Here is a 10198-nt window from a genome sequence, read left to right as displayed (position 1 = left end):
CCTGTTCCCCCATTGAGTTTTCGAGGGAGGCTCGGATGGTCCATCTCCTCGGGTTTTCCATGTGTGTGTGTTGGGAGGTACTCAAAAGGACAGACACAAACGATACTGTAACTGGCTTAGAGGAAATGCCAGAGACTTAACTGAACCAACTTTGAGATAGAGAAAACGGTCTTCCTGATGGATAAACAGGAAAAGCCAGTGTGGGAATCCAGGCTCAAAGTTGATTTACAATTACCCCTCCTTTCTTCTACATGAACGGTATTTAGGCTGCAGCATGTTACACACCAAACACAAAGAGGTCAAATATAAGAAACACATAATTGTCAATTCTGAAACTCTACTCAAGCATTGAATAACGAAACAATATTGTGTAAAGTCGGTTGCTTTGTTCTGTAGGATTTCAGAATGCTGCATAATAATAGAAGAGAGCATTTCGCCGTTAGAGATTTGCTGAACAAATTCTTTCAGTTCAATATAAGTTCTTCTTCGGCTTGTAAGTTTAAAATCTGTTTTAAAGAAACAGACATGTTCTTTTAAGAAGTGACATGGCCTCTCAGCAAGCTGAACCATGCAAAGCTGTTTCTGTGGTGTAGTGGTTACCATCATTCGCTTTACAACACCGAATGGTCCCCGGTTCGGAACCGGGCAGAAACATCTGGTGCTTCCAGTTTAGTCTGTTGCTGAATATTCCCTCAATCTCGTAACTGATCTTCCTCATCGAGGAATAGCACGAGTTTGGAACTGCTGTGGGCCAGTGGCGCAATGGATACCGCATCTGACTACGAATTAGGAGATTCCAGGTTCGACTCCTGGCTGGCTCGCAGTTCCTAGTTTTGGCGTCCCCTTTAGTTCAGTGGGTTGGACAGCTGGTTCCCGATGCAGAGCAAAGTGAGCAGGGCATCATCAATTCTCGTTTCAGCTCTGGTTATTTATGAAAGCCCTGCCCTCTCAATTTAACTTCAAGCAAAACATAACTGATCTCCAGTTCAGCAAAGTTCAATATCTGATCCTTTGATAAGTTGAGACATCAGTTTTAAAGAAACGGGTTCTGCAATAAGTTACATGGCATTTCAGCGGAACCATTAGCAGCTGCAGCAACACATTGCGGTTCAACATTGCACAGGGCCGCTGATTGCAACACTCCCAGCAGTTTATGTCGTGTAGTGGTTATCACATTCGTCTAACACGCGAAAGGTGAGTAGGAATGTCAGGATAGATAGGATGAATGTGTGGCTCGAGAGATGATGCAAGAGGGAGGGATTCAAATTCCTGGGGCATTGGGACCGGTTGCTGGGGGAGGTGGGACCAGTACAAACCGGACGGTCTGCACCTTGGCAGGACTGGAACCGATGTCCTAGGGGGGGTGTTTCTAGAGCTGTTGGGGAGGGTTTAAACTAATGTGGCAGGGGGATGGGAACCAATGCAGGAAGTTGGAAGTTAGTAAAACAGGGACAGAAGCAAAAGGAAGTAAGGGGAAAAGTGCAAGGCAGAGAAGACATAGTCAAAAATCTAAAAGGGCGACAGTGACTGAGGGGAGCTCAGTGAATAGGCCCAGTAATAACAAAAGGAATAAAACTGGAGATGTAATTAGAACAGAGAACAGCATGCACAGAACAGGCCCTTCGGCCCTAGATGTTGTGCCGGCAATGATCACCCCTACTCAAACCCACGTATCCACCCCATACCTGCAACCCAACAACACCCCCCTTAACCTTACTTTTTAGTACACTACGGGCATTTAGCATGGCCAATCCACCTAACCCGCACATCTTTGGACTGTGGGAGGAAACCGGAGCGCCCGGAGGAAACCCACGCACACAGGGGAGGACGTGCAGACTCCGCACAGACAGTGACCCAGCCGGGAATCGAACCTGGGACCCTGGAGCTGTGAAGCATTTATGCTAACCACCATGCTACCGTGCTGCCCCAAACATGCAGCTTGACCCACGGAAAACCTCATCGTCCGGGATTTGAACCCGGGACCTCTCGCAAATTCCAAACAGCGACAATCATACCCCTAGACCAACGAGCCCCAAAGATGTTAAGATTCAAACTTAGGTAAAAAAACCAACATAAGTGTACTTTACCTGAATGCTCGTAGTATTCGGAATAAAGTAAATGAGTTGATGGCACAAATCATCGTAAATGACTATGATTTAGTGGCCATTACTGAAACATGGTTAAGGATGCTCACGACTGGGAGTTAAATATCCGAGGGTATCAAACTATTCGAAGGACAGAGTGGATGGTAAGGGAGGTGGTGTTGCTCTGTTATTTAAGGAAGACATCCGGGCATAGTATGGGATGACATCGGTGCTATGGAGGATATCCATTGGGTGGAAAATCAGGAATAGTAAGGCGAAAAAGTCACTGATAGGAGTAGTCTATTGGCCACCAAATAGTAACGTTATGGTGGGGCAGGCAATAAACAAAGAAATAACTGATGCACGTAGAAATGGTACAGCAGTTATCATGGGGGATTTTAATCTACATGTCGATTGGTTTAACCAGGTCGGTCAAGGCAACCATGAGAGGAGTTTATAGAATGTATCCGCCAATAGTTTCCTAGAACAGTATGTAATGGAACCTACGAGGGAACAAGTGGTCCTAGATCTTGTCCTGTGTAATGAGACAGGATTGGTTCATGATCTCATAGTAGGGATCCTCTCGGAAGGAGCGATCACAATATGGTGAATTAAAATACAGATGGAGGGTGAGAAGTAAAATCAAATACTAGTGTTTTGTGTTTAAACAAGGAGAGTACAAGGGGATGAGAGAAGAACTAGCTAAGGTAGACTGGGAGCTAGGACTTTATGGTGGAACAGTTGAGGAACAGTGGAGAACCTTCCAAGCGATTTTCTTCACAGTGTCAGCAAAGGTTTATACCAACAAAAAGGAAGGACGGTAGAAAGAGGGAAAATCGACCGTGGATATCTAAGGAAATAAGGGAGAGTATCAAATGAAGGAAAAGCATATAAGTGGCAAAGATTGCTGGCAGATTAGAGGACTGGGAATCTTTAGGGGGCAACAGAAAGCTACTAAAAAATACTATAAAGAAGAGTAAGGTAGAGTATGAGAGTAAACTTGCTCAGAATATAAAACAGACAGTAAAAGTTTTTTACAAATATATAAAACAAAAAGAGTGGCTAAGGTAAATATTGGTCCTTTAGAGGATGAGAAGGGAGTTTTAATAATGGGAAATGAAGAAATGGCTGAGGAACTGAACAGGTCTTCACAGTGGAAGACACAAATAACATGCCAGCGACTGATAGAAATGAGGCTATGACAAGGCTATGACCTTGAGAGGATTGTTATCACTAAGGAGGTAGTGATGGGCAAGCTAATGGGGCTAAAGGTAGACAAGTCTCCCTGGCCCTGATGGAATGCATCCCAGAGTGCTAAAAGAGATGGCTAGGGAAATTGCAGATGCACTAGTGATAATGTATCGAAATTTAATAAGACCTGGGGTGGCTCTTGAGTAGCTCGCCGTGATCGTATAGTGGTTAGTACTCTGCGTTGTGGCCGCAGCAACCTCGGTTCGAATCCGAGTCACGGCATTGTGGGAATGGTAATGACACGGCATTGGGAGCGCCATTATTTTAGCTGGGGCTGGTTTAGCTCACTCGGCTAAATCCCTGGCTTTTAAAGCAGACCAAGCAGGCCAGCAGCACGGTTCGATTCCCGTACCAATATGGGAATGGGAGGGGAGACAATGGGAGAGGAAGACTTATCAATGGAAGCAATGAAAATAAGTTGATGGAAATAAACATGTGGTGAAGCGAGAAGAGTGATTTCACGGTGCGAAGTTGTTGAGCCTACTGTAAAATCCGCAAGGCTGCACCGTGCCGATTCGGAGGATGGGATGCTGTTCCTCGGCGTTGTGCTGAGCTACATGGGAACATAGCAGCAGGCCAAGATCGGACATGTGAGCAGGACAGTGAGTTCAAATAGCAAGCAACAGGAGAGTCTGTCACCTGTAACTGGCTTAAAGGAAATGCCGAGAGACTTAACTGAACCAGCTTTGAGAAAGAAAAAACGGTGTTCCTGAGGGAGAAACAGGAAAAGCCACTGAGGGAATCCAGGCTCAAAGTTGATTTGCAATTACCCCTCCTTTCTTCTACATGAACGGTATTTAAGCTGCAGCATGTTACACACCACAACTGTGTGATGCTTCGATAAGGTGAGACATCAGTTTTAAAGAAACGGCTTCCTGCAATAAGTTAAATGGCCTCTCAGCTTAAAAAAATAGAAGCTGCAGCAACACATTGAGGTTGAACATTGCACACGTCAACTGTTTGCGATGCTTCCCAGCAGTTTCTGTTAGTGTAGTGGTTATCATATTCGCCTAACACGCGAAAAGTTCGCGGTTTCGACACAGGGCAGAAACATCCCGTGCTATCATTGCGTGTGACGAATTTTTGCACGAATACGTTGTTCTCAATCTCGCACGTTCAGAAGAAGTTCACGTTGGTCTCGCATAAGGTATTAAAATTCCTGCAACAAAGTCGGAAATACTGAATTTTCAAGACGCGGGGGGAATAAAAGCCTATTTTGCCACAATTCGGATATTAGCAGTTTGTTCCACCACCACAGAATCTATTGGGTTTACAGATGCAGATGAACATATTTACTCACCCATTTCAAACATGTATAAATGTACGATTAAAGCAACTTGCGTCAATCGGAAACAAAATCAGAAAATTTATTTGCGCCGCAAAGAAATCATGTTGCTTGACCAAGGGAACACTCCATCGAAGGGCTCCCCCGATTTGAACCCCCGACCTCTCGCAAATTCCGACAGCAAGACACCCAAAGCGAGAATCATACCCCTAGACCAACCAGCCACGCAGATGCAGGCAAAGCATACTGTCATTGCCATCGAACGTCCATCTAACATCAGCGGAGAACGCCGAAAGTACTGCAACAACTCAGGGACTCAGGCGGCATTTGTCAAGTGGAAACAAGATTGAAACCCAAATCTGCGATGTAACGACACGCAAAATGGGTGCCAGCATTTACAGTGTGAAACTACTGAAACACACACTGAGTGTAAAAGCTGTATTGAGGCCCAGTGGAAAGATGCGCTGCTGTTCCTCGAGTGTCTGTTGAGCTGTTTTGGAACATTTCACGACGCCGAGGTCCGGGAGGTCAGCGTTAAGATCCAGCTCCCAGGTCAGTTCAATTCTCCACTTTGGCTCTGTGGGTTAGATGGGTCACGTCCCTGTGGTTAACACAGATCTGGAGCATCAATTTTATCCAAACGCACTCGAGCTCAGACACTGTCTCTCTCTCTCTCGAGCATCATCTGTGGGGAGAGGAAACGACGTAGCCTTCCGAGTCCTGAGAAATCGTTTTCAGAGTGGGCCAATGTAAATCAACCCCGCCGTCAGCGTCGCAAACAATTCGTAATCTCTGACCTGGAGTAAAGAGCTTGTCCTGGATTTAAACCCACGACCCCTCCCGTAGGCATTGATTGAAAATCTCTAAACGAGAACCAGACCTCGAGACCAAAGAGCACAAATTTAAGACCGACATTCAGCAAAATATAACTTATGTTAATTTCGATATAATTTCTACATCTCACGGCGTTATATGTTGAGACATCTGTTAATTTAAGAAACAGCTGTCGCTTGCAACAAGGGACCTGGCCTCTCAGACAGACCATCAGAATCTGCAGCAACACAGTGAGGTTGTACATTCCGCACGTCCATTGCTTGCCAGCGGTTTCTGTAGTGTAGTGGTTATCACATTCGCCTCACACGCGAAAGGTTCCCGGTTGGAAACATCGAACATTTAGGATTTCGTGTGAGAAAAGTTTGCACAATTATTGGGCACAAAATAATTCTATTTCCTGATTGTTGCCGGAATCTCGTGTGTTCCAGGACTATGAAATTTCGTCTCACATGAGCCACTACACTGAATTGAACATTAAGGCCCAAGCACTGAATTTTCGGCAGGCAATGAGAGGTGAAGAAGAGGATGCTTCAAACGGAAACAAAAACAGAAAAATACTGGATAATAGGTGGGAAATGACGAAAATGTCTCGGGCAGAAAGAAAAAGGGAATGTAAATGAGGCTAATCAAGGCTATGAAAGGTGCTGATGGCGCATCATCAAGCGGTCAAAATGTGTTAATGGCAGAACAAAGGTAAGCAGTGCGTCAGAGAACAATTACAAACAGGGATCAGATTGCTGAAGTAGGATGGGGAGGGGGGGAATGCTGAGGGTAAAACATATCAATGGAAGGAATGATAAGTTGGGTCAAGGCGTTCCGGGAGTATGGAGGTGATACGCTTCATGATCAGCCTCTCAAAGCACTTCATTACAATTGACGTCAGGGCCGCCTGCTCCAAAAACTAATTCAAATTGAATCCAGTTCATGGCCCCCAGAAGAGAGACATACCAGATCCGACGCATTCCACCTGACCTCACACGCTCATCTTAGCAAAAAGGCGAGAAGCGATTTCCTCCCACAGTTCAAGATGTGTAGGAAATCTGGATTGGCCTTGCTGAATTGGCCCTTAGCGCCCCTTCGTCTCAATTGGGCGAAGTCTGTTCCTGATCTGTGTGGGAATCCAACATAAAACATGTCGGGGTCAACAGAAACTTCAGGGATTTTCCATCGAAAAATTGATTTCTATTAAAGTCTAAACCTGGCACCATGTGCTTCCCATATCCCAACTGATAGTAATTCTCATGTTGCTCGGCGGTTATTGTACATAATAATAATAATCTGACTTCGGAAACTGTGATGGTGGGTATGGGTGAATTAAGGGCTGCTGGGGCACTCGACAGCGGATTGTTGGTTACCTGCTCAAACCGAGCATAGAATGCATTAAGTTCATCGGGAAGGGATGCGCTGATGCCAGAGATACAGTAAGACGTCTTACAACACCGGGTTAAAGTCCAACAGGTTTGTTTCAAACACGAGCTTTCGGAGCGCAGCTCCTTCCTCAGGTGAATCACAAAACAGAATCACTTAACCTGGTGTTGTAAGACTTAGAACATTGAACAGTACAGCACAGAACAGGCCCTTCAGCCCTCAATGTTGTGCCGAGCCATGATCACCCTACTCAAACCCACATATCCACCCTATACCCATAACCCAACAACCCCCCCTTAACCTTACTTTTATTAGGACACTACGGGCAATTTAGCATGGCCAATCCACCTAACCCGCACATCTTTGGACTGTGGGAGGAAACCGGAGCACCCGGAGGAAACCCACGCACACAGGGGGAGGACGTGCAGACTCCACACAGACAGTGACCCAGCCGGGAATCGAACCTGGGACTCTGGAGATGTGAAGCATTTATGCTAACCACCATGCTACCCTGCTGCCCCTACTACCCTGCTGCCCCTTCTTACTGTGCTCACCCTAGTCCAACGCCGGCATCTCCACATCATGGCCAGAGATACTGCTCGACCCGGCCCGGTTATGTAGATCTTTGGGCTTTTTTTCTGAGGGATTCTTCTCCAGAGACCGCTGAGATAGGCCCATTGAAGATTTTAAGACCGATGTGGTTGGATTCTCAACTGAAAAGGTAATCAAAGGTTATCCGGGGTCGGTGAAATGTGAATCTGAGGTCATGTTCGCATCTGTCACAAACTTATTGAATGTTGAAGAAGGCTCAAGGGGATGAATATCCAACTCCTGCTCAACATTCGTCTGTTAGCAGGTCCGTGAGGAGTGTCACAATCTCCTGAGTTATCGAGGAGACACAGCATCGTTGAGCTATTTCCCCAGCTCGGCGCCATGAAGGATATTACAGCGATAGAGGCAACTCCATGCCGCAGCCGGTGCACGGTACGTGTTATCAGAACAGGAAAATCGCTTATTGTCACGAGTCGGCTTCAAATGAAGTTACTGTGAAAATCCCCTAGTCGTCACATTCCGGCGCCTGGTCGGGGAGGCTGTTACGGGAATCGAACCGTGCTGCTGGCCTGCTTGGTCTGCTTTCAAAGCCAGCGATTAGCCCTGCCCTAAACACCCCTAAAACATATCATCCAGGAGTGGAACAACAATTCGTCTCTGGGTGGGATCGAACCACCAACCTTTCGGTTAACAGCCGAAGCTCTATGGGAGCGAATGTATGGATTCCTCTGGCTGCTGGCCTCACTTCTGTGGTCTTGACCATGTTCAGGTGGCCCAAGAGTGAGACCATAAGTTGTCCACCAGTACACTTGATTCATTGAACAGTACAGCACAGAACAGGCCCTTCGGCCCTCGATGTTGTGTCGAGCAATGATCACCCTACTCAAACCCACGTATCCACCCTATACCCGTAACCCAACAACCCCCCCTTAACCTTACATTTTAGGACACTACGGGCAATTTACCATGGCCAATCCACCTAACCTGCACACCTTTGTACTGTGGGAGGAAACCAGAGCACCCGGAGGAAACCCACGCACACACGGGGAGGACGTCCAGACTCTGCACAGGCAGTGACCCAGCCGGGAACTGAACCTGGGACCCTGGAGCTGTGAAGCATTTATGCTAACCACCATGCTACCGTGCTGCCCACAACTGTTGTTACCTCAGGGCGCAGAGTGTTTCTGAGACACTAAAAGCAACATTCTGGTTCAGTTAAAAAACTTTACTTTGTTTTTTTCCCCGCAAATTCATAGCACCTAATTATTTTTGATCCAATTAAGGGGAAATTTAGTGTGTCCAATCCACCTAGCCTCCACATATGTTTTGGGTTGTGGGGGTGAGACCCACGCAGACACGGGGAATATGTACAAACTCCACATGGACAGTGACCTGGGGCTGGGATCGATCCTGGGTCCTCAGTGCCATGAGGCAGCATTGTAAACCACTGTGCCCTAGCATTCCTTTGTTTTTGTTGGGATTTTGCTTTCTTTTACTTTGATTGGGTAGCACAGTGGTTAGCACAGTTACGTCACAGCGCCAGGGTCCCAGGTTCGATTCGAGGCTTGGTCACTATCTGTGTGGAGTCTGCACATTCTCCCTTTGTCAGTCCAGAGATGTGCATGTTAGGCGGATTGGCCATGAAAATTGCCCTCAGTGTCCATAAACGGTCAGGTAGGGTTACGGGGATAGTGTGGGGTGCACTTTCCAGGGGCCACTGCAAACTTGGTGGGCCGAATGGCATCCTTCTACACTGTAAATTCTATGATGATCTGTGATTATATTTGGGGAAACAAGAGAGGGAAGAATACTCTCTAGAAATCAGAATTATTTGTTCTGAATTTCCATCCTTGAATGAAAGTGGTACTGACACTGTCAATTCCTTTTACAGGGGATTGGAGGGAGAGGATTTGACACGTTCATCAGGATCTGAATATCATCAACCACTGAATGTGGAAGGAGAAATGTTTGTCTGTTCTCTTTCTGGGCAAGGATCTGAAACATCAGTGTGACTGGAGAAACACCAAGACCCAGACAAAACACACTCCAGTTCGACTGTTCCAGTGAACTGACTGTAGAAACATCAGTGTGACTGGAAAAGCACCGAGACCCACACAACACTCACCCGAGTGAGAGTGTTCCAGTTACACAGCCTGAAAAAAAAATCACACCATTCACAGTGGGGAGAAACCGCATTTGTGTCTGCATGTGGACAAGGCTTCAACTGATATCCACCCTGTTTTGTTTTAAAGTTTGTTCAAGGGATGTGGGCATCACTGCTTGTGGAGGCATTTATTGCCCATCCCTGAAGGCATTTGAGAGTCAACCACATTGCTATGGATCTGGAGTCACATGTAGGCCAGACCAGGTAAGGATGGCAGATTTCTTTCCCTGAAGGACATCAGTGAACCAGATGGGTTTTTACAACAAATGATAATGGGTTCATGGTCATTGTTGGACTTTTAATTCCAGATCTTTATTGAATTCAATTTTCACCATTTGCCACGGTGGGATTTGAACCTGGGTCCCCAGAGCATTACCCTGGGTCTCTAGATTATTAGTCCAGTGACAATACCCCTATGCCACTGCCTTGGTAACACAAGGACGCCGGCAGCATGGGGAAACCGTGGAAATGTGGGGACTGTGGGAAAGAATTCAGATCCCCATCGGGGCTGGAAATTCATCGACGTAGTCACACCAGGGAGAGGACTTTCAACTGCTCCGACTGTGGGAAGAGCTATAAGAATGCTGGGGGTCTAATTAATCATCAACGTGTTCACACCAGAGAGAAGCTATTCACCTGCTCCACCTGTGGAAAGGAATT

General features: G+C 46.4%; 2 non-coding genes across 2 annotated transcripts; both read left to right on the top strand.

Moving 5' to 3' along the window:
• The first annotated feature begins 748 nt into the window (after nt 1–748).
• On the top strand, nt 749–821 carry trnar-acg. Its single transcript has one exon. It is a non-coding gene; the product is annotated as a tRNA-Arg (tRNA).
• A 2664-nt stretch (nt 822–3485) lies between these two features.
• On the top strand, nt 3486–3557 carry trnah-gug. The gene has a single exon. It is a non-coding gene; the product is annotated as a tRNA-His (tRNA).
• Nucleotides 3558–10198: the final 6641 nt, after the last annotated feature.

This window comes from Scyliorhinus canicula, unplaced genomic scaffold, assembly GCF_902713615.1.
Source record: "Scyliorhinus canicula unplaced genomic scaffold, sScyCan1.1, whole genome shotgun sequence".
In the NCBI taxonomy this organism is placed as follows: Eukaryota; Metazoa; Chordata; class Chondrichthyes; order Carcharhiniformes; family Scyliorhinidae; genus Scyliorhinus; species Scyliorhinus canicula.
This window is presented reverse-complemented; position numbering and strand designations above follow the sequence as displayed.